Raw genomic sequence first — 23805 nt, forward strand, 5'->3', positions numbered from 1 at the left:
TGTTCAGTCGTGTGGCCAGGTGCCACAAAGAGACACTTAAGAAAATTACATTTGGCTCAGAACAGGGGCAGCACGGCTGGCCCTTGGATGTACACAGAGAGCTAACATTAATAATATGCATGTCAGTCTCTCCTGGCTCAAAGTGGAGGAGAGATTGACTTCATCACTACTTGTATTTATGAGAGGTATTGACATGTAGAAAGCACCGAGCTGTCTGTCTAAACTACTGGTACACAGCTCAGACACCCATCCATACCCCACAAGACATGCCACCAGAGGTCTGTTTCAACAACTAGCACACAGCTCAGACACCCATGCATACCCCACAAGACATGCCACCAGAGGTCTGTTTAAACTACCAGCACACAGCTCAGACACCCATCCATACCCCACAAGACATGCCACCAGAGGTCTCTTCACAGTCCCCAAGTCCAGAACAGACTATGGGAGGAGCACAGTACTACATAGAGCCATGACTACATGGAACTCTATTCCACATCAGGTAACTGATGCAGCAGGAGAATCAGATTTAAAAAACAGATACAAATACACCTTATGGAGCAGTGGGGACTGTGAAGCAACACAAACATAGGCACAGACACACATACAAACACATGATAGCATACACACTATACACACACGTACACATGGATTTAGTACTGTAGATATGTGGTAGTGATGGAGTAGGGGCCTGAGGGCACACAGTGTTTTGTGAAATCTGTGTGTTTTTGAAATTAAGTAAGCTGTCTTGATTTTGCTGGACCCCAGGAAGAGTAGCTGCTGCCTTGACAGGAACTAATGGGGATCCCTAATAAATACAAATACAAAAAAATCTTTGATTAAATGTGATAATAGGCCTGAGCCTAACCTTCCCCAGGGAGTGAGATCAGGGCGGCAGGTAGCCTAGTGATTAGAGCGTTGGGCCAGTAACCGAAAGGTTGCTTGATCAAATCCCTAGCCTCCACCTGCAGCCACAGCCCCTCCCCCAACACCAGCCTCCACCTGCAGCCACAGCCCCTCCCCCAGCACCAGCCTCCACCTGCAGCCTCCACCTGCAGCACCAGCCCCAGCCTCCACGCCACAGTCCCTCCCCCAATCCCAGCCTTAACACCCCCAGCCTCCACGCCACAGTCCCTCCCCCAACCCCACCCTTAACACCCCCAGCCTCCATGCCACAGTCCATCCCCCAACCCCAGCCCTAGCCCCAGCCTTCAACCCCCCCCCAGCTTCCACCCCGAAGCCACAGTGAAACTTCCAGCCCCACCCTCCGTCTTTATGGGCATACAGCAGCAATAACAAGGCATAAATCAATGCTATGTTGCAACAGTTTATTATGAGCTGATTTTGGTGGTATCCTATTTGCAGATTGCTGCAGCGTTGGGTCATTAGTGTGACTGATAGTTAATAAATGACTGGGGTAGTTTCCTCACTCTTTGCTGGTCATGAGGCAGAACACGAGGACCCTGTGTCTGCATGGGTGGGTGGGCTCACACATTAACAGTGTGTTAGCCCCTTCCTTTCAGCGAGCTGCGAAGCCACTTCCTTTCAGCGAGCTGCGAAGCCACTTCCTTTCTGCGAGCTGCGAAGCCACTTCCTCCTTTCAGCGAGCTGCGAAGCCCCTTCCTTTCAGCGAGCTGCGATGCCATTTCCTTTCAGCGAGCTGCGAAGCCCCTTCCTTTCAGCGAGCTGCGAAGCCACTTCCTTTCAGCGAGCTGCGAAGCCACTTCCTTTCAGCGAGCTGCGATGCCATTTCCTTTCAGCGAGCTGCGAAGCCACTTCCTTTCAGCGAGCTGCGAAGCCACTTCCTTTCAGCGAGCTGCGAAGCCACTTCCTTCCAGCGAGCTGCGAAGCCACTTCCTTTCAGCGAGCTGCGAAGCCATTTCCTTTCAGCGAGTTGCGAAGCCACTTCCTTTCAGCGAGCTGCGAAGCCCCTTCCTTTCAGCGAGCTGCGAAGCCCCTTCCTTTCAGCGAGCTGCGAAGCCACTTCCTTTCAGCGAGCTGCGAAGCCACTTCCTTTCAGCGAGCTGCGAAGCCACTTCCTTTCAGCGAGCTGCGAAGCCACTTCCTTTCAGCGAGCTGCGAAGCCCCTTCCTTTCAGCGAGCTGCGAAGCCACTTCCTTTCAGCGAGCTGCGATGCCACTTCCTTTCAGCGAGCTGCGAAGCCACTTCCTTTCAGCGAGCTGCGAAGCCACTTCCTTTCAGCGAGCTGCGAAGCCACTTCCTGTAGGTGTAATTTGTGACACTCTTCCCGCTCTCAGTTTCTCTCTCACACCCTTCACCGTATAATCAGGGAGTAACATTTACGCTGCTGTTTACGCTCTGTTTCAAATCAAATCAAAGTTTATTTGTCACGTGCGCCGAATACAACAGGTGTAGAACTTACAGTGAAATGCTGAATACAACAGGTGTAGTAGACCTCGCAGTGAAATGCTGAATACAACAGGTGTAGTAGACCTCACAGTGAAATGCTGAATACAACAGGTGTAGTAGACCTCACAGTGAAATGCTGAATACAACAGGTGTAGTAGACCTCGCAGTGAAATGCTGAATACAACAGGTGTAGTAGACCTCGCAGTGAAATGCTGAATACAACAGGTGTAGTAGACCTCACAGGTGTAGTAGACCTCACAGTGAAATGCTGAATACAACAGGTGTAGTAGACCTTACAGTGAAATGCTGAATACAACAGGTGTGTAGACCTTACAGTGAAATGCTGAATACAACAGGTGTAGTAGACCTTACAGTGAAATGCTGAATACAACAGGTGTAGTAGACCTTACAGTGAAATGCTGAATACAACAGGTGTAGTAGACCTTACAGTGAAATGCTGAATACAACAGGTGTAGTAGACCTTACAGTGAAATGCTGAATACAACAGGTGTAGTAGACCTTACAGTGAAATGCTGAATACAACAGGTGTGTAGACCTTACAGTGAAATGCTGAATACAACAGGTGTAGTAGGCCTCACAGTGAAATGCTGAATACAACAGGTGTAGTAGACCTTACAGTGAAATGCTGAATACAACAGGTGTAGTAGACCTTACAGTGAAATGCTGAATACAACAGGTGTAGTAGACCTCACAGTGAAATGCTGAATACAACAGGTGTAGTAGACCTTACAGTGAAATGCTGAATACAACAGGTGTAGTAGACCTTACAGTGAAATGCTGAATACAACAGGTGTAGTAGACCTCACAGTGAAATGCTGAATACAACAGGTGTAGTAGACCTCACAGTGAAATGCTGAATACAACAGGTGTAGTAGACCTTACAGTGAAATGCTGAATACAACAGGTGTAGTAGACCTCACAGTGAAATGCTGAATACAACAGGTGTAGTAGACCTCACAGTGAAATGCTGAATACAACAGGTGTGTAGACCTTACAGTGAAATGCTGAATACAACAGGTGTAGTAGACCTTACAGTGAAATGCTGAATACAACAGGTGTAGTAGACCTTACAGTGAAATGCTGAATACAACAGGTGTAGTAGACCTTACAGTGAAATGCTGAATACAACAGGTGTAGTAGACTTTACAGTGAAATGCTGAATACAACAGGTGTGTAGACCTTACAGTGAAATGCTGAATACAACAGGTGTAGTAGACCTCACAGTGAAATGCTGAATACAACAGGTGTAGTAGACCTTACAGTGAAATGCTGAATACAACAGGTGTAGTAGACCTTACAGTGAAATGCTGAATACAACAGGTGTAGTAGACCTCACAGTGAAATGCTGAATACAACAGGTGTAGTAGACCTTACAGTGAAATGCTGAATACAACAGGTGTAGTAGACCTTACAGTGAAATGCTGAATACAACAGGTGTGTAGACCTTACAGTGAAATGCTGAATACAACAGGTGTAGTAGACCTCACAGTGAAATGCTGAATACAACAGGTGTAGTAGACTTTACAGTGAAATGCTGAATACAACAGGTGTAGTAGACCTTACAGTGAAATGCTGAATACAACAGGTGTAGTAGACCTCATAGTGAAATGCTGAATACAACAGGTGTAGTAGACCTCACAGTGAAATGCTGAATACAACAGGTGTAGTAGACTTTACAGTGAAATGCTGAATACAACAGGTGTAGTAGACCTCACAGTGAAATGCTGAATACAACAGGTGTGTAGACCTTACAGTGAAATGCTGAATACAACAGGTATAGTAGACCTTACAGTGAAATGCTGAATACAACAGGTGTAGTAGACCTCACAGTGAAATGCTGAATACAACAGGTGTAGTAGACCTCACAGTGAAATGCTGAATACAACAGGTGTAGTAGACCTCACAGTGAAATGCTGAATACAACAGGTGTAGTAGACCTCACAGTGAAATGCTGAATACAACAGGTGTAGTAGACCTTACAGTGAAATGCTGAATACAACAGGTGTAGTAGACCTGACAGTGAAATGCTGAATAAAACAAGTTTTAATGACTCTAACTTAAGTGTATGTAAACTTCCGACATCAACTGTAACTATTATATTTATATTTTATTTTTATTTCTTGTCTTAAAGGGGAAGGTGTTACAGGCTTTGGTTTTTTCCATTTATATTTCCAGGTCGGACGTTAGCACGTGGGGTGCACCTGTTGGTTTCACCTCGTTAGTCAGTATGTGTTACACCTGTGCTGGCTTGTCCATCTCGTTAGTGGGAAGGTGTTTCACCTGTGCTGGTCCAGGTGATATTTAAGAGTGGCTGACCTAGTGCTCCATTTGTCTTGAGAGATGCAATGGATGGTCAACACCTCCCCATTTTATTTATAGAAAAAAAAACATTATCTGGTTTCAGTGATTTTTTTTGTTTTGCTTCACTTTTTTGGGGGGTTTCTGTCCTGTCTTTAAGTTTGATGTGGGTTTTTCTTTAGTTTGCCTCTTTCTTGGGCAAATTTAGTGTCCGATCACGGTTGTAGTCTTTTGTTGTTGCTGGGTCAACTTTCAGTGGACACCCCCCCCCCCATGAGTGTCTTTTCAGAACCCCTCCTAAAACCCCACCTGTTTCGTGTTGGTTGGTAGTGACTCTTTGATAATTCCCCAATTTCTCTTTGAGCGATTATTTTTGGTTTTCTTTGGTGGGCTCTATTTTCTTTTTTGTCTGCAAAATGAATTATGTAAGAAATGGTGGTGTAAACTTGGAGTAAGGAGGAGATGTGTTGTGTGGTCCTCCTACTACAACTTGCAGTTTATTAGGAAACAGATCAAATAAATTATGATGAACTTCACAGGGTGGTGAATGTGCACAGTGATCTTAATGCTCCTTTGAAATAAATATCTAGGGTTTTATACTGGTGTCTTGACGATCGATGCTTGACTGCTGTTTGACAAATAAAAAATAATTTAGCTCTTATCCATAATAATCTCATCATTTAGACTAACTTACGGATACTTTATCTAGGAGCTGTTGGCCAGAGCTCACATACCAAGACCAGAGTCGGCACATTTGCTAGTTAACTCAGTTAACACCGTTTTTGTGACAGAACTATCCACGTCTGTGCAGCCAGCAGTCAGTCACCAGCTGAGAGCTTCTCTCTTCTCACAGACAGGCCACGTCTGAGCAGCCAGAAGTCAGTCACCAGCTGAGAGCTTCTCTCTTCTCACAGACAGGCCACGTCTGAGCAGCCAGAAGTCAGTCACCAGCTGAGAGCCTCTCTACTAACAGACAGGCCACGTCTGAGCAGCCAGCAGTCAGTCACCAGCTGAGAGCTTCTCTCTTCTCACAGACAGGCCACGTCTGAGCAGCCAGCAGTCAGTCACCAGCTGAGAGCTTCTCTCTACTCACAGACAGGCCACGTCTGAGCACCTAGCAGTCAGTCACCAGCTGAGAGCCTCTCTCTCCTCCAACCAAGAGAGCAGAGAGGGGAAGTGGTGAGGTCATGTGGGTCACAGCTGTACACACAACACACACACATACAGGGCTACTTTCATCACAACAAGCAGCAGCCACTGATTCTAACTACTGCTCCTCTCTAATACAGACAACAGAGACCTCAGTACTGATTCTAACTACTGCTCCTCTCTCCTCCAGACAACAGAGACCTCAGTACTGATTCTAACTACTGCTCCTCTCTAATACAGACAACAGAGACCTCAGTACTGATTCTAACTACTGCTCCTCTCTCCTCCAGACAACAGAGACCTCAGTACTGATTCTAACTACTGCTCCTCTCTAATACAGACAACAGAGACCTCAGTACTGATTCTAACTACTGCTCCTCTCTAATACAGACAACAGAGACCTCAGTACTGATTCTAACTACTGCTCCTCTCTCCTCCAGACAACAGAGACCTCAGTACTGATTCTAACTACTGCTCCTCTCTAATACAGACAACAGATACCCCAGTACTGATTCTAACTACTGCTCCTCTCTAATACAGACAACAGAGACCTCAGTACTGATTCTAACTACTGCTCCTCTCTCCAATACAGACAACAGATACCTCAGTACTGATTCTAACTACTGCTCCTCTCTAATACAGACAACAGAGACCTCAGTACTGATTCTAACTACTGCTCCTCTCTCCAATACAGACAACAGATACCCCAGTACTGATTCTAACTACTGCTCCTCTCTCCTCCAGACAACAGAGACCTCAGTGACCTGGTTTTACTACTGCTCCTCTCTCCTCCAGACAACAGAGACCTCAGTGACCTGGTTTTACTACTGCTCCTCTCTCCAATACAGACAACAGAGACCTCAGTGACCTGGTTTTACTACTGCTCCTCTCTCCAATACAGACAACAGAGACCTCAGTGACCTGGTTTTACTACCAACACCTGGCGCTGTCACCAGACCGTCCGTCAGTAGTAGTGAGTTTGATCTGAAATAGCCTAGAGCGTTCTGTCCACTAGCATCAATGACACTACACACACCACAGTTTAGAGCAGGGGTTGTTGGCGTTAGGTGCTCTCGTTGTTGGCGGTAGGCCCAGAGAGCAAATCAAGTGCACCGATAGGCCCACCGCTGTCCAATCAGATAGCTCAGATCACCGTGTCTGGACGGTTTCCTGGAGACATAGACTGTTAAAAAAAAAAAAAAAAAAAAACCTCGAACGACAAAAGTTGATACTGTGAGATTTCAAAGAGCTGCTGTTTTTTATTTATTTTTATGAGTGAGTTTGTGTTTCAGTAGTTACTCAGCGCTGTCAACACTGTCAAGCCTTAAAATGTGGGTTCTCCCTACTGTACTTCCACTGCAGCTGTAATACTGAGTATTGCAAAGTGTTTCCGATAAGATTGTTGTTGTTATTTTTAGCAGCGTGTTTTAATATGGAGGAATATTTCACTTTCTCTGGTCACAGGAGTAACAACATGAATTGATGCATGAGGCAGAAATGATGCGGTGTCGACCTGAATTCTGCTATCAGCTGGAAGACTGTCCCCTTTCCTCAGCAGAGGGGAGGACGACACACACACACACACACACACACACACACACAGGGTAAAAACATCACACAAGAGCCACAATTACAGCCCTCAAACATGAAAAGTCTATTTACATTTTTTTTTTTTGACTGAGTTCCTGTTTTTAATGGTTGGGACTACGTGCTGGTTGGCTGGGTAGGATAAACAAACATTTTAGGGTTTGGTCTGGATACGAGTAGGTAGGGGGAGGGAGGAGAGGAGAGAGGAGAGAGGATGGGGGAGAGGAGAGGAGGGGAGAGGAGAGGGGAGGGGAGGAGGGGAGAGGAGAGGAAAGGAGAGGGAGAGAGGGGAGGGGGAGGGGGGAGAGGAGAGGGAGGAGGGGAGAGGAGAGGGAGAGAGGGGAGGGGGGAGAGGAGAGGGGAGGGGAGAGGAGAGGAGAGGGAGAGAGGAGAGGGAGGAGGGGAGAGGAGAGGAAAGGAGAGGGAGAGAGGGGAGGGGGAGAGGAGAGGAGAGGGGAGGGGGGAGAGGAGAGGAGAGGGAGAGAGGAGAGGGGAGGGGAGAAGAGAGGAGAGAGAAGAGGGGAGGGGACGAGAAAGAAGATAAGAGGGGAGGGGAGGGGAGCAGAGGAAGGGGAGGAGAGAAGAGAAGAGGGGAGGGGAGCAGAGGGATAGTGGCTGGATTACATGGTGCTCGTAGACCTGTGGTCTGGATGGCACTGTCGTGTGTTTAGCACACATGAACTCTGTTCTGCTCCGTTCTGCTCCGTTCTGCTCACCCTCAACCCTCAGAACGGCTTCTGGGACACAATCAATTGAGCTGCCACATGCCTTTAGGCGTGCACACACACACACACACACACACACACACACACACACACACGCACACACACACACACGCACACGCACACGCACACACACACACACGCACACACAAACTTCTTCTTCTCTTTATCCCTCTGCCCTTCACACAGGGCCGGCTCTAGTATTTGGGGGCCTAAGCAAAGTTTGATTGGGGGACCCCCCAACCCCAACCTCACAGCAAAACATTTTAGTGTCCCCCTCTTGACGGTGGAGAGAAAAATGTATGTTTTGATGTAAATTTCCTGCAATTCCTCACATTTTGACGTGTAGAGGAGCAGAGGAGGTGGCTGATCCCTGTCATCTGTCACTATTGAATTTAATTTATTTTGGGTAACAGACATATACAACAAAATACACAATGTGGACCCAGAGGATATCACTTGAAAGTATTAATTAAAACGTATATTTCCAAAGTGGTCCTCGATGGTAAAAACAATAACACATATAATAATTAAAAGACAAGACAAAATTACAAACATAAATTAATTAATTAATATTGACATCCTTAAAAGGGGACACTATTCACTGCTCAACTCCCGAACCTTAAAAATCAACCATATTGATTTCACATTAAAACTATCTATTAATTACACATCATACAGATCCTTCAGATAAATATACCTGACCAGCAGGCATGAGGTGCAGTGGACTGGTTTCTCTTACTGAGACGACCTTGTCCAAATGTAAACCTGTGAACCTGCTTTTTAAAAGCTATTTCTACTTTTTCTTTGCTTGATCTGGCCCATTTTCTAATAGAGGACAGCTATTGGCCCATTTTCTAATAGAGGACAGCTATTGGCCCATTTCCTAATAGAGGACAGCTACAGGCCCATTTCCTAATAGAGGACAGCTACTGGCCCATTTCCTGATAGAGGACAGCTACTGGCCCATTTCCTAATAGAGGACAGCTATTGGCCCATTTTCTCTGGGAAAGCAACTAAAACTAGTAGGTAGCTGGATTACTACTGTGTTTGTAGGTACATACGTCCGTGTGCGTGCATGTGCCTGCACGTGTGTTCCAGCTAGACCGTGCCACCGTGCCACCATGCCACCGTGCCACCGTGCAGGCAGTAAATCAGAAGATTATTAGTTTTATGATCCCAGAGAGAGAGGAATTGCCAATGATCTCAGAGCCATGGGAATGAAAGGTAATGGGCCAGCTGATTGGTGGATACTTCCAGCCCAAACCCACCTCATTTATTATTCTACTACTACTGATAAAATACAATACACCCCAAGAAATACAATACACCCCAAGAAATACAATACAATACACCCTAAGAAATACTATACAATACACCCCAAGAAATACAATACACCCCAAGAAATACAATACACCCCAAGAAATACAATACACCCCAAGAAATACAATACAATACACCCTAAGAAATACAATACAATACACCCCAAGAAATACTATACAATACACCCCAAGAAATACAATACAATACACCCTAAGAAATACTATACAATACACCCTAAGAAATACTATACAATACACCCTAAGAAATACTATACAATACACCCTAAGAAATACAATACAATACACTCCAAGATCAATTCCATTTCAATTCCAATGAATTCACCGAAATTCCAATTCTAATTCTCTTCCATGTTTTTTCAATGAGGAACATTTGGAATTGGAATTTGGTTTACAAATATAGCTAGTGTTAGCTAATGATAGCTAGTGATAGCTAGTGTTAGCTAGTGATAGCTAGTGTTAGCTGGTGATCGCTAGTGTTAGCTAGTGTTAGCTGGTGATAGCTAGTGTTAGCTAGTGTTAGCTAGTGATAGCTAGTTTTAGCTAATGATAGCTAGTGTTAGCTAGTGATAGCTAATGATAGCTAGTGTTAGCTAATGATAGCTAGTGTTAGCTAGCGATGGCTAGTGTTAGCTAGTGATGGCTAGTGATGGCTAGTGTTAGCTAGTGATGGCTAGTGATGGCTAGTGTTAGCTAGTGATAGCTAGTGATAGCTAGTGTTAGCTAATGATAGCTAGTGTTAGCTAGTGATAGTGATTCACATGCTAGGCCTATTTGAAACATTGCCATCTGGCTGCATTTACCCACTTTGCCCAAAGTTTAGAACAACTGAACATAATTCATAATTACTTTTATATTCTGTTAGTTCGTTTTGGAGGCAAAAATAATAGTTTTAGTTTTATTTAATAATTATTTAATTTTATTATTAATTATTTAATTATTTAATTTTAGTTTACACACACACACACCGCATGTCTGCCTGTCAACGTAATCTTACAGCTACAGTGTTGGCTTCCACACACACACACACACACACACACACACACACACACACACACACACACACACACACACACACACACACACACACACACACACGCTCCGTATCTGAAGCGATGCCACAAACCACCAACCACGTTCAGCAGCAGCAGCGTCTGCAGCACAGCTTCTCTCTGACTGACTTCAAACATGAAGAAGTTGGGATAACATTTAGCTTGGGGTGGTGTGTGTGTGTGTGTGTGTGTGTGGTGGGTGGCGATGGCTTCTCTCTGACATGTCCCAGCTGCTGGCAGACTGGTGTAATGTGAGGAAGAGAAGAGAGGATTTATTACAGGGCTTGTAGCTGTTGAAAACCATAACCACACACACACACACACACACACACACGTCTTGGCTTTGTGTGAAAATAATACATCCAGGACGACAGGATCTTTCTAAAACTGAGCTCTTTGTTAGCTAGCTATAACTTGCATGTTCGTGTACGTGACTCCGGCCATGATGAACTGCAATGACCTCACGACCTGGGTGGTCTTAACCAATCATAGCGCACTATGAAATGACAGTAGAATGCCCCCCCCCCAAAAAAAAAATTCATTATATGTTGACACATATGAATATTATATCACCAGTCATATTTTCAAGCTTTTCTTTTGAATTCATACTCTGTAGTTTGAACTCAAAGTAACTAACCATTTATACTGCATCAACATAACAGACTCTGTAACAATGTTTCAACGTTCTATTACTGTTAGAACCAACCTCATCAACAGACTCTGTAACAATGTTTCAACGTTCTATTACTGTTAGAACCAACCTCATCAACAGACTCTGTAACAATGTTTCAACGTTCTATTACTGTTAGAACCAACCTCATCAACAGACTCTGTAACAATGTTTCAACGTTCTATTACTGTTAGAACCAACCTCATCAACAGACTCTGTAACAATGTTTCAACGTTCTATTACTGTTAGAACCAACCTCATCAACAGACTCTGTAACAATGTTTCAACGTTCTATTACTGTTAGAACCAACCTCATCAACAGACTCTGTAACAATGTTTCAACGTTCTATTACTGTTAGAACCAACCTCATCAACAGACTCTGTAACAATGTTTCAACGTTCTATTACTGTTAGAACCAACCTCATCAACAGACTCTGTAACAATGTTTCAACGTTCTATTACTGTTAGAACCAACCTCATCAACAGACTCTGTAACAATGTTTCAACGTTCTATTACTGTTAGAACCAACCTCATCAACAGACTCTGTAACAATGTTTCAACGTTCTATTACTGTTAGAACCAACCTCATCCATAACAGACTCTGCAACAATGTTTCAACGTTCTATTACTGTTAGAACCAACCTCATCAACAGACTCTGTAACAATGTTTCAACGTTCTATTACTGTTAGAACCAACCTCATCAACAGACTCTGTAACAATGTTTCAACGTTCTATTACTGTTAGAACCAACCTCATCAACAGACTCTGTAACAATGTTTCAACGTTCTATTACTGTTAGAACCAACCTCATCAACAGACTCTGTAACAATGTTTCAACGTTCTATTACTGTTAGAACCAACATTTCTCAACATCTCAGCTTGTCACTGTAACAAAGCATATATCAAAACATTTCAAGTTAACTTTTCAATAACAACTTGACAGTTTGGAACTCTTTAAGGGCAGTGGATCCGCCTACACCCCCCTTTTGACATTTCACAGGTCTAGGACAGCTCTGGGCTTGACCTCTCTTCCTGACCTTGTGTGGTATGAAGCCGATTCTGCTTTTGCGTCTGTCAACAGGTCTCGTGTGCGGCCCCTTGCAGATAAGTATGGTGTGTGTGTTAAGTCCATGACGTCATCTCGGCAGTGTGTTGTTCTGTCATGTTCAGTTGGTGATGACCACCACTCCTTCTGCAGTGGAGCGGCCGTGATACGGGGCGGCAGCGTAGCCTAGTGGTTAGAGTGTAGAGGAGATAGGTAGCCTAGTGGTTAGAGTGTAGAGATGACAGGTAGTCTAGTGGTTAGAGTGTAGAGGTGGAAGGTAGTCTAGTGGTTAGAGTGTAGAGGTGGCAGGTAGTCTAGTGGTTAGAGTGTAGAGGTGACAGCTAGTCTAGTGGTTAGAGTGTAGAGGTGGCAGGTAGCCTAGTGGTTAGAGTGTAGAGGTGGCAGGTAGCCTAGTGGTTAGAGTGTAGAGATGACAGGTAGGTTAGTGGTTAGAGTGTAGAGATGACAGGTAGTCTTGTGGTTAGAGTGTAGAGGTGGTAGGTAGTCTAGTGGTTAGAAGGTAGAGGAGGCAGCGTAGCCTAGTGGTTAGAGTGTAGAGGTGGTAGGTAGTCTAGTGGTTAGAGTGTAGAGATGACAGGTAGTCTTGTGGTTAGAGTGTAGAGGTGGCAGGTAGCCTAGTGTTTAGAGTGTAGAGGTGGCAGGTAGTCTAGTGGTTAGAGTGTAGAGGTGGCAGGTAGCCTAGTGGTTAGAGTGTAGAGGTGGCAGGTAGTCTAGTGGTTAGAGTGTAGAGGTGGCAGGTAGCCTAGTGGTTAGAGTGTAGAGATGACAGGTAGTGTAGTGTTTAGAGTGTAGAGGTGGCAGGTAGTCTAGTGGTTAGAGTGTAGAGGTGGCAGGTGGTCTAGTGGTTAGAGTGTAGAGGTGGCAGGTAGCCTAGTGGTTAGAGTGTAGAGGTGGCAGGTAGCCTAGTGGTTAGAGTGTAGAGGTGGCAGGTGGTCTAGTGGTTAGAGTGTAGAGGTGGCAGGTAGCCTAGTGGTTAGAGTGTAGAGGGGTAATCTAGTGGTTAGAGTGTAGAGGTGGTAGGTAGTCTAGTGGTTAGAGTGTAGTGGTGGCAGGTAGTCTAGTGGTTAGAGTGTAGTGGTGGTAGGTAGCCTAGTGGTTAGAGTGTAGAGGAGGTAGTCTAGTGGTTAGAGTGTAGAGGTGGTAGGTAGTCTAGTGGTTAGAGTGTAGAGGTGGCAGGTAGCCTAGTGGTTAGAGTGGAGGGGAGGCAGCGTAGCCTAGTGGTTAGAGGGTAGAGGAGGCAGCGTAGCCTAGTGGTTAGAGGGTAGAGGCGGCAGCGTAGCCTAGTGGTTCGAGGGGTAGAGGAGGCAGCGTAGCCTAGTGGTTAGAAGGTAGAGGAGGCAGCGTAGCCTAGTGGTTAGAGGGTAGAGGCGGCAGCGTAGCCTAGTGGTTAGAGGGTAGAGGAGGCAGCGTAGCCTAGTGGTTAGAGGTGGCAGGTAGCCTAGTGGTTAGAGTGTAGAGGAGGCAGGTAGCCTAGTGGTTAGAGTGTAGAGGAGGCAGGTAGTCTAGTGGTTAGAGTGTAGAGGTGGTAGGTAGCCTAGTGGTTAGAGTGTAGAGGAGGCAGGTAGCCTAGTGGTTAGAGGGTAGAGGTGGCAGGTAGCCTAGTGGTTAGAGTGTAGAGGCGGCAGGTAGCCTAGTGGTTCAAGTGTAGAGGCAGCAGCGTAGCCTAGTGGTTAGAGGGCAGAGGAGGCAGGTAGCCTAGTGGTTAGAGCATTGGACTAGTAACCGAAAGGTTGCAAGATCAAATCCCCGAGCTGACAAGGTAATAATAAATCTGTCGTTCGTCCCCTGAACAAGGCACTTAACCCACTGTTCCCTGGTAGGCCGTCATTGTAAATAACATTTTGTTCTTAACTGACTTGCCTAGTTAAATAAAGGTAAAATAAAAAATAAATATGAATGTTCAGTGTGGTTGACTGCTGGCTTTCAGTAGCAATGCTCCTGGATAGTGACAGACCGTTCGGTGGTGGCAGTGGTCTAGCTGACCTGTCATAGTACCTCGTTTAGTGTTGCTGTCTCTGTGCACATGTTGCATGCACTTCCTTGTAGCTGTTGGTGCTGGGAAGGATTCAGCGAAGTCTGGTACTCATCAACAGCTGGGCTGGCACACAGTACCAGTCAAAAGTTTGGACACACCTACTCATTCAAGGGTTTTTCTTTATTTTTTACAATTTTCAACATTGTAGAATAATAGTTGAAGACATCAAAAATATGAAATAAAACATATGGAATCATGTAGTTTTAAACAACTCAAAATATATTTTATATTTCAGATTCTTCAAAGTAGCCACCCTTTGCCTTGATGACAGCTTTTGCACACTGTTGGCATTCTCTCAACCAGCTTCACCTGGAATGCTTTACCAACAGTCTTGAAGGAGTTCCCACATATGCTGAGCCTTCTGATGAACTCCACCAACGGAGCAGAGAACAGACTGTGGAAATCAGCTACGATTCTTCCAACGTCAAACGCTTACCTTATACATATGTTTGGCCTCTTTAGTTGCGTGTCCCTTTGTTTTACTGAAATACCGTACTTTTGAATAAACTTTATGAAATTCAACCAGCGATTGTTTTGTGACTGAAATTAAATTGGCAATGAGCAAACAGTCGGAGGTTTTATTTGATTCATGTGTATTGAAAAAGTATGAATTTGGATCATCATTAAACCATCACTGTAGCCACAGCAAGCTAGACAGCCAGTCAGCCAGTCAGCCAGTCAGCCAGCAAGCCAGCCAGTCAGCCAGCCAGTCAGCCAGCCAGCCAGTCAGCCAGCCAGCCAGCCAGTCAGCCAGTCAGCCAGCCAGTCAACCAGTCAGCCAGCTAGTCAACCAGTTAGCCAGCCAGCCAGTCAGCCAGTCAGCCAGCTAGTCAACCAGTTAGCCAGCCAGTCAGTCAGCCAGTCAGCCAGCTAGTCAACCAGTTAGCCAGCCAGTCAGTCAGAGCAGACAGCATGAGATATCCCTGCTGTTTTGTTGTTTTACCTGAAATGCACAAGGTCCTCTACTCCGCCAATGAATAAATTAATCCACACATAAAACGGCCAACCGAATCGTTTCCAGTCATCTCTCCTCCTTCCAGGCTTTTTCTCCTCTGGACGTTATATGGTGATTGGCAACTAACTTTCATAAATTAGGTGCATTATCGCCACTGACCTCGTTCGTCTTTCAATCACTCACGTGGGTACAACCAATAAGGAGATGGCTCGTCGGTACCTGCTTCTATAAACCAATGAGGAGATGGCAGGTGGGTACCTGCTTCTATAAACCAATGAGGAGATGGCAGGTGGGTACCTGCTTCTATAAACCAATGAGGAGATGGCTCGTCGGTACCTGCTTCTATAAACCAATAAGGAGATGGCTCGTCGGTACCTGCTTCTATAAACCAATTAGGAGATGGGAGAGACAGGACATGCAGCTCGATCTGCGTCACAAATAGAACTGACTTCTATTTTAGCCCTTGGCAACGCAGGCGCTCGTTGGCGCACGTGAGCAGTGTGGGTGCAATAATTTAATAATACAGATTTCTACATTTATTTTGCAACGCTCGAGGCACGGGACGCGAGTGGTGTAGTCAGCCTGTTATAGTTTTAACACACACTCTGTAGCTCATACCAATACAATCCTTATAGCTAGAGGACTAACACACACTCTATAGCTCATACCAATACAATCCTTATAGCTAGAGGACTAACACACACTCTGTAGCTCATACCAATACAATCCTTATAGCTAGAGGACTAACACACACTCTATAGCTCATACCAATACAATCCTTATAGCTAGAGGACTAACACACACTCTGTAGCTCATACCAATACAATCCTTATAGCTAGAGGACTAACACACACTCTGTAGCTCATACCAATACAATCCTTATAGCTAGAGGACTAACACACACTCTATAGCTCATACCAATACAATCCTTATAGCTAGAGGACTAACACACACTCTGTAGCTCATACCAATACAATCCTTATAGCTAGAGGACTAACACACACTCTGTAGCTCATACCAATACAATCCTTATAGCTAGAGGACTAACACACACTCTATAGCTCATACCAATACAATCCTTATAGCTAGAGGACTAACACACACTCTATAGCTCATACCAATACAATCCTTATAGCTAGAGGACTAACACACACTCTATAGCTCATACCAATACAATCCTTATAGCTAGAGGACTAACACACACTCTGTAGCTCATACCAATACAATCCTTATAGCTAGAGGACTAACACACACTCTGTAGCTCATACCAATACAATCCTTATAGCTAGAGGACTAACACACACTCTATAGCTCATACCAATACAATCCTTATAGCTAGAGGACTAACACACACTCTGTAGCTCATACCAATACAATCCTTATAGCTAGAGGACTAACACACACTCTATAGCTCATACCAATACAATCCTTATAGCTAGAGGACTAACACACACTCTATATCTCATACCAATACAATCCTTATAGCTAGAGGACTAACACACACTCTATAGCTCATACCAATACAATCCTTATAGCTAGAGGACTAACACACACTCTATAGCTCATACCAATACAATCCTTATAGCTAGAGGACTAACACACACTCTGTAGCTCATACCAATACAATCCTTATAGCTAGAGGACTAACACACACTCTGTAGCTCATACCAATACAATCCTTATAGCTAGAGGACTAACACACACTCTGTAGCTCATACCAATACAATCCTTATAACTAGAGGACTAACACACACGCTAACAAACACTTTGCTGATTCTATCTACTTTTAACTCTTTAATGTTTGATGGTATTTGTTTGAAAGCAAAAGCAACAAGTATGTAATTATGACCTAATTATTAAGATGCTAGAGCACAAAAACACACACACACACACACACACACACACACACACACACACACACACACACACACACACACACACACACACACACACACACACACACACACACACACACACACACACACACACACACACACACACACACACACACCTCATTATCATCTTGAGTAAGAGCATTAATAATCTAACAACCAATTAGCACAGTGTTACTGTTAGCGACGGGTGTGGACATAACATCCCAAGCGAATTCCTTCCTGTGTGTGTGTGTGTGTGTGTGTGTGTGTGTGTGTGTGTGTGTGTGTGTGTGTGATGATACAACACAATATATTCCAGAGCTGTTAGAGAAATGAAACAGTCGGTATAGCTGCTGCTTTTAGCTGCTTATACATCTAGTCTCTAGGCTCCACATGGCACACCCTATATAATGCATCACTTTTGACCAGGGCCCACAGAGAATAGTATGCTACTTGGGATGCAGCCCCCAGTCAGTGTGCCACACTCTGTGCCCATATGGCACAATCATGGTGTCGCTAGTTGGCAGCAAGCCAGAGGGAGGTGAGGATGGAAGCTCATCTCTTGGCAGTAGTACTGTAGACTACTTTATCACACCGTCTTCAACCCAGAGTCTCTCAGAGCGTTCACAGTCAGCCTACGGTACTAACACCCCTATCGTAACAAAAATCACAGTCTAGTTGAACAGAGCAATACTCAATCATGAGGCATCGAGTTCCGAACAAATTAGAATTCAAACCTTTCTTCAAGAAAAAAAATTAATAAGTAAATGTCAAATTGTCTTTCTCTCTAACCATCGCACTACTGACCACACTAATTAATAAACACGTCCACCAAAAAAATAAAAGAGGGCAAAATCTTTGCTTGCTTTATTGACTTTAAAAAAGCATTTGATTCTATTTGGCACGAAGGGCTATTCTACAAGATTCTCCAAAGTGGGCTTGGTGGTAAGGTGTATGACTTAATAAAATGTATGTACACAGAAAACAAGTGTGCAATAAAAATCAAAACCAAAGAACAGAATTATTTTCACAACGTCGAGGTGTGAGACAAGGCTGCAGTTTGAGTCCAAATCTTTTCAACATTTATATCAGTGAATTGGCAGACATGTTGGACCATTCTCCAGCCTCAGGACTCACACTATTTGACACAGAGGTGAAATACCTGCTATATGCTGATGACTTGGTACTTCTATCACCAACCAAAGAAGGTCTTCAACAGAACATTAATATTCTAGAGCAATATTGCCATAATTGGGCCCTGGCAGTAAATTTCCAAAAAACGAAAATCATGATTTTCCCCCCAAAAAAACAGATGTCATAAGGACAAATATAAATTCACCCTAAACAACACCCTAATTAAACACATTAAAGATTACACCTACCTTGGTCTGACCATATCTGCATCGGGAAACTTCAATATGGCAGTGAATGCACTCAAAGACTGCAAAACATTGTATGCAATAAAAATGAAATTATTCAAAATCAACATCCCAATTAGAATTTGGACCAAAATATTTGACAGTGTAATCCTACCAATAGCTCTTTACGGAAGTGATGTTTGGGGGCCACTCAATAAACTGGACTTTAAAATGTGGGACAAACATCCAATTGAAGCCCAACATGCAGAATTCTGTCGGAAAATCCTACAAGTCCAGAGAAATACACCAACTAATGCATGTAGGGCAGAATTGGGCCGCTTTCCAGTAATAATGAAAATACAGACAAGATCATAAAAATTTTGGCTACATCTAAATTCAAGTCCAAATTCAAGTCTGCAATTTAAAGCACTCCAAACCCAAGAGCTGAGCCCAGAAACGAGCCCTCTCAGTCAGCTGGTGTTGGACCTCACCAACCAAGCTGACACCAGCACTGCTTCAAAAGAAAGAATTCAAATAAACAAAATCATGAACCAATCAAAGGACTCATATTTACAACATTGGAAAAACAAAACAAAATCCCAAAGCCGACTAAATTGCTACCTGACCCTAAACAGAGAATATGAATTGACTGATTATCTCTACTCTGTCAGAGATACGAAGCAGAGACAGATCCTTACCAAGTACAGGCTGAGTGACCACCGATTGGCAATAGAAACCGGCAGACATAAAAAGACATGGCTACCCAAAGAGGAGCGTGTATGTGGTCACTGCACGACAGGGGAGGTAGAGACAGAGATGCACTTTCTCCTTTACTGTGAGAAATATTCCTCACCAAGAGATTCATTATTCACAGAAATGACTACATTTATTCCAAATTTGAACTTATTAAACCCAGAGGAAAAACTAAAAATACTCATGGGCGAAGGAGAAACGGCTCCTCTTGCAGATAAATATGTATTTGCCTGCCACAGCCTGAGGGACACTAATAATAACATCTGCATAGTAAACAGTAACTTACTTATTATTACTATTATTACTATTATTGTTATTACTACTATTATTGTTGTTTATCATTCCAAATAGTAGCTGTATGGGTGGTAATGGTAATGATAGCAGTTTAGTAGTGGTAATGATGATAGTAGTTGTAGTACTGATGTAATGGTGAAGATGACCGTTACAAAAGAGAGAGAGAGAGAGAGAGAGAGAGAGAGAGAGAGAGAGAGAGAGAGAGAGAGAGAGAGAGAGACAGAGAGACACAGAGATCCTGATCATAGCCACTATTAAAGAACTGAATCAGCTCTTGTGTCAGCCACTGTTAAAGAACTGAATCAGCTCTTGTGTCAGCCACTGTTAAAGAACTGAATCAGCTCTTGTGTCAGCCACTGTTAAAGAACTGAATCAGCTCTTGTGTCAGCCACTGTTAAAGAACTGAATCAGCTCTTGTGTCAGCCACTGTTAAAGAACTGAATCAGCTCTTGTGTCAGCCACTGTTAAAGAACTGAATCAGCTCTTGTGTCAGCCACTGTTAAAGAACTGAATCAGCTCTTGTGTCAGCCACTGTTAAAGAACTGAATCAGCTCTTGTGTCAGCCACTGGTAACTAGGCAAGTCAGTTAAGCGGAAATTGTTATTTTCAATGACGGTCTACCAGGGAACAGTGGGGTTAACTGCCTTGTTCAGGGGCAGAACGACAGATTTTGACCTTGTCAGCTCGAGGATTCGATCTAGAAATCTTTCAGTTACTAGTCCAACGCTCTAACTGCTAGGCTACCTAGTAGTAGTATTAGTTCCTAGTTCCATTGAAAATAAAAATGTGTTCTTAACTGACTTGCCTAGTTAAATAAAACATTAAAAAAATATATATTATTATTATTATTGGACAAGATAGATAATGGGATAAAAAAGTAATTGAAAACATCTGATGAATAATAATGAACTAGCAAGTGAAGACAAGGCCTGTCTACTGAGAGCATTGCAACCCATCCCCTGCCCAACAACACAAGTCACTGGTAACCTATTAGAGTTAAAAACAAAAATGTATGTTTTAAGTGAGAAGTCAACGTTGGTCTGAAGTTGAAAAGGAAAGGAAATTCACACGAGCATCACAATGCCTACTCCACCCATGCTCTACCAAGGTTTTACAGCATCACAATGCCTACTCCACCCATGCTCTACCAAGGTTTTACAGCACCACAATGCCTACTCCACCCATGCTCTACCAAGGTTTTACAGCACCACAATGCCTACTCCACCCATGCTCTACCAAGGTTTTACAGCACCACAATGCCTACTCCGCCCATGCTCTACCAAGGTTTTACAGCACCACAATGCCTACTCCACCCATGCTCTACCAAGGTTTTACAGCACCACAATGCCTACTCCACCCATGCTCTACCAAGGTTTTACAGCACCACAATGCCTACTCCACCCATGCTCTACCAAGGTTTTACAGCACCACAATGCCTACTCCACCCATGCTCTACCAAGGTTTTACAGAACCACAATGCCTACTCCACCCATGCTCTACCAAGGTTTCCCATCACACAGATTTGACCTACTACAGAAGCTATGTTAGTCTATTGTACTTCAGACTATGTGTAGGCAGGTTGAGAAGGTTTGAATCCTAAACAGCCTAGCATGTGTGAAGGCCCCCACCGACCCAAGAGGGCTGGGTGATCTTGCTCTCCGAGGCTGATGAGAGTAATATCTTTAATCAAGTTAACAATCGCAAGGCCGCGGGGCCTGACGGTATTCCAGAGCATTCTCAGAGTATGCACAGAACAGCTGGCAGGCATTTTCACTGGTCATTTTCAACCTCTCCTTGTCCCAGTCTGTTAACCCCCACATGTCTCAAGCTGACCACCGTCATTCCACAATGACTATCGTCCTGTAACACTGACATCTGTAATCATGAAGTGCTTTGAAAGGCTGATTATGGCAGACATCAACTCCATCATCCCAGACACCCTAGACCCACTCCAAATTAGATACCACCCCAACAAATCCATAGACGACGCAATCTCAATTGCACTCCACACTGCCCTCACCCACCTAGATAAGAGGAACAACTATGTGAGAATGCTGTTCATTGTCTACAGCTTAGTGTTCAACACCATTGTCCCCTCTAAGCTCGTCACCAAGCTTAGGACCGGGAGTGAACACCTCCCTCTGCAACTGGATGATGGTCTACCGGCTTTAGGGACCTTTAACAGAATGTGACTGGCAGAACAAGCGTTGTATGTGGAGGATGAGGGTTGCAATAGGTATCTCAGATAGGGGGGAGTGAGGCCTAAGAGCGTTTTATAAATAAACATTAACCAGTGGGTCTTGCGACGGATATACAGAGATGACCAATTTACAGAGGAGTATAGAGTGCAGTGATGTGTCTTATAAGGAGCATTGGTTGCAAATCTGATGGCCGAATGGTAAAGAACATCTAGCCGCCGAGAGCACCCTTACCTGCCGATCTATAAATTACTTATTCTCCGTAATCTAGCATGGGTAGGCCAAGCTCCAGTACCTCTATATCAGGCGGTGTGAAATGAAGACCCGGAAAATCATTAAAAGATTCCAGCCAACCAAGGCCATAGACTGACTGTTCTCTCTGTTTCCGCACAGCAAGCGGTACCGGCGCACCCAGTGCATAACGTATGACACCAACAGGCTCCTGAACAGCTTTATCACCAAGCCGTAAGACTGATAAATAGCTAACACTATGGCTACCTGGACTATCGGAGCTGACCGTTGTATTTGTAACCATAGCGCCGGATGACGTTTTACGATCCCATTGTGGTTTTTTTGTTCGTTTATTTACATTGTTTGCAAACTTTTTTTTTTTTTACTTATTTTGAACATAATGTTGTAGCTACCGTCTCTTATGACCGAAAATAACTTTTAGACATCAGGACTGTGATTACTCACCACGGAATCCTTTTATTCCTTTAACGAGTCTGACGAGCCCGACACGAAGGATGTACTGCTTTTCTCGGGAACAGGGTCAGATCCTCGTGACTTGCGTGAAGAGGAGGCGGAGAAAAAGGGGCCAGAGGGCGGGGCTGCCTTCTGAGAATTCGTAGGCGATCGAATAAACCCCCACTTCCTTCCATTCTGCTAGCAAACCTGCAATCCTAGGAGAATAAAATAGATGACCTACACGGAAGATTAAACTAACAACGGGACATTCAAATGTGTAATATCTTATGCTTCAGGGAGTCGTGGCTAAATGACGACACTATCAACATACAGCTGGCTGGTTATACGCTGTATCAGTCATTGGCTTCATCAATAAGTGCATCGATGACTTCGTCCCCACAGTGACCGTACGTACATACCCCAACCAGAAGCCATGGATTACAGGCAACATCCGCACTGAGCTAAAGGCTGGAGCTCCTGCTTTCAAGGAGTGGGACTCTAACCCGGAAGCTTATAAGAAATCGCGCTATGCCCTCCGACGAACCATCAAACAAGCAAAGCTTCAATACAGGACTAAGATCGAATCGTACCTCACCGGCTCGGATGCTCGTCGGATGTGGTAGGGCTTACAAACCATTACAGACTACAAAGGGAAACACAGCCAAGAGCTGCCCAGTGACGAGCTAAACTACTTCTATGCTCGCTTCGAGGCAAATAACACTGAAACATGCATGAGAGCACCAGCTGTTGCGGATGACTGTGTGATCACTCACTCCGCAGCCAACGTGAGTAAGACCTTTAAACAGGTCAACATTCACAAGGCTGCAGGGCCAGACAGATTACCAGGACGTGTACTGCGAGCATGCGCTGACCAACTGGCAAGTGTCTTCACTGACATTTTCAACCTCTCCCTGTCTGTAATACCAACATGTTTTAAGCAGACCACCATAGTGCCTGTGCCCAAGAAATTCATGTCTGTAGCCATGAAGTGCTATGAAAGGCTAGTCATGGCTCACATCAACACCATTATCCCAGAAACCCTAGACCCAATTCAATTTGCATATGATGATGCAATCTCTATTGCACTCCACACTGCCCTTTCCCACCTGGACTAAAGGAACATCTATGTGAGAATGCTATTCATTGACTACAGCTCAGCGTTCAACACCATAGTGCCCTCAAAGCTCATCACTAAGCTAAGGACCCTGGGACTAAAGACCTCCCTCTGCAACTGGATCCTGGACTTCCTGACGGGCCGTCCACAGGTGATGAGGGTAGGTAGCAACACATCTGCCACGCTGATCCTCAACACCGGAGCTCCCCAAGGGTGCGTGCTCAGTCCCCTCCTGTACTTTCTCTTCACTCATGACTCC

The sequence above is a fragment of the Salmo salar genome, chromosome ssa23, assembly GCF_905237065.1.
Source record: "Salmo salar chromosome ssa23, Ssal_v3.1, whole genome shotgun sequence".
NCBI lineage: Eukaryota > Metazoa > Chordata > Actinopteri > Salmoniformes > Salmonidae > Salmo > Salmo salar.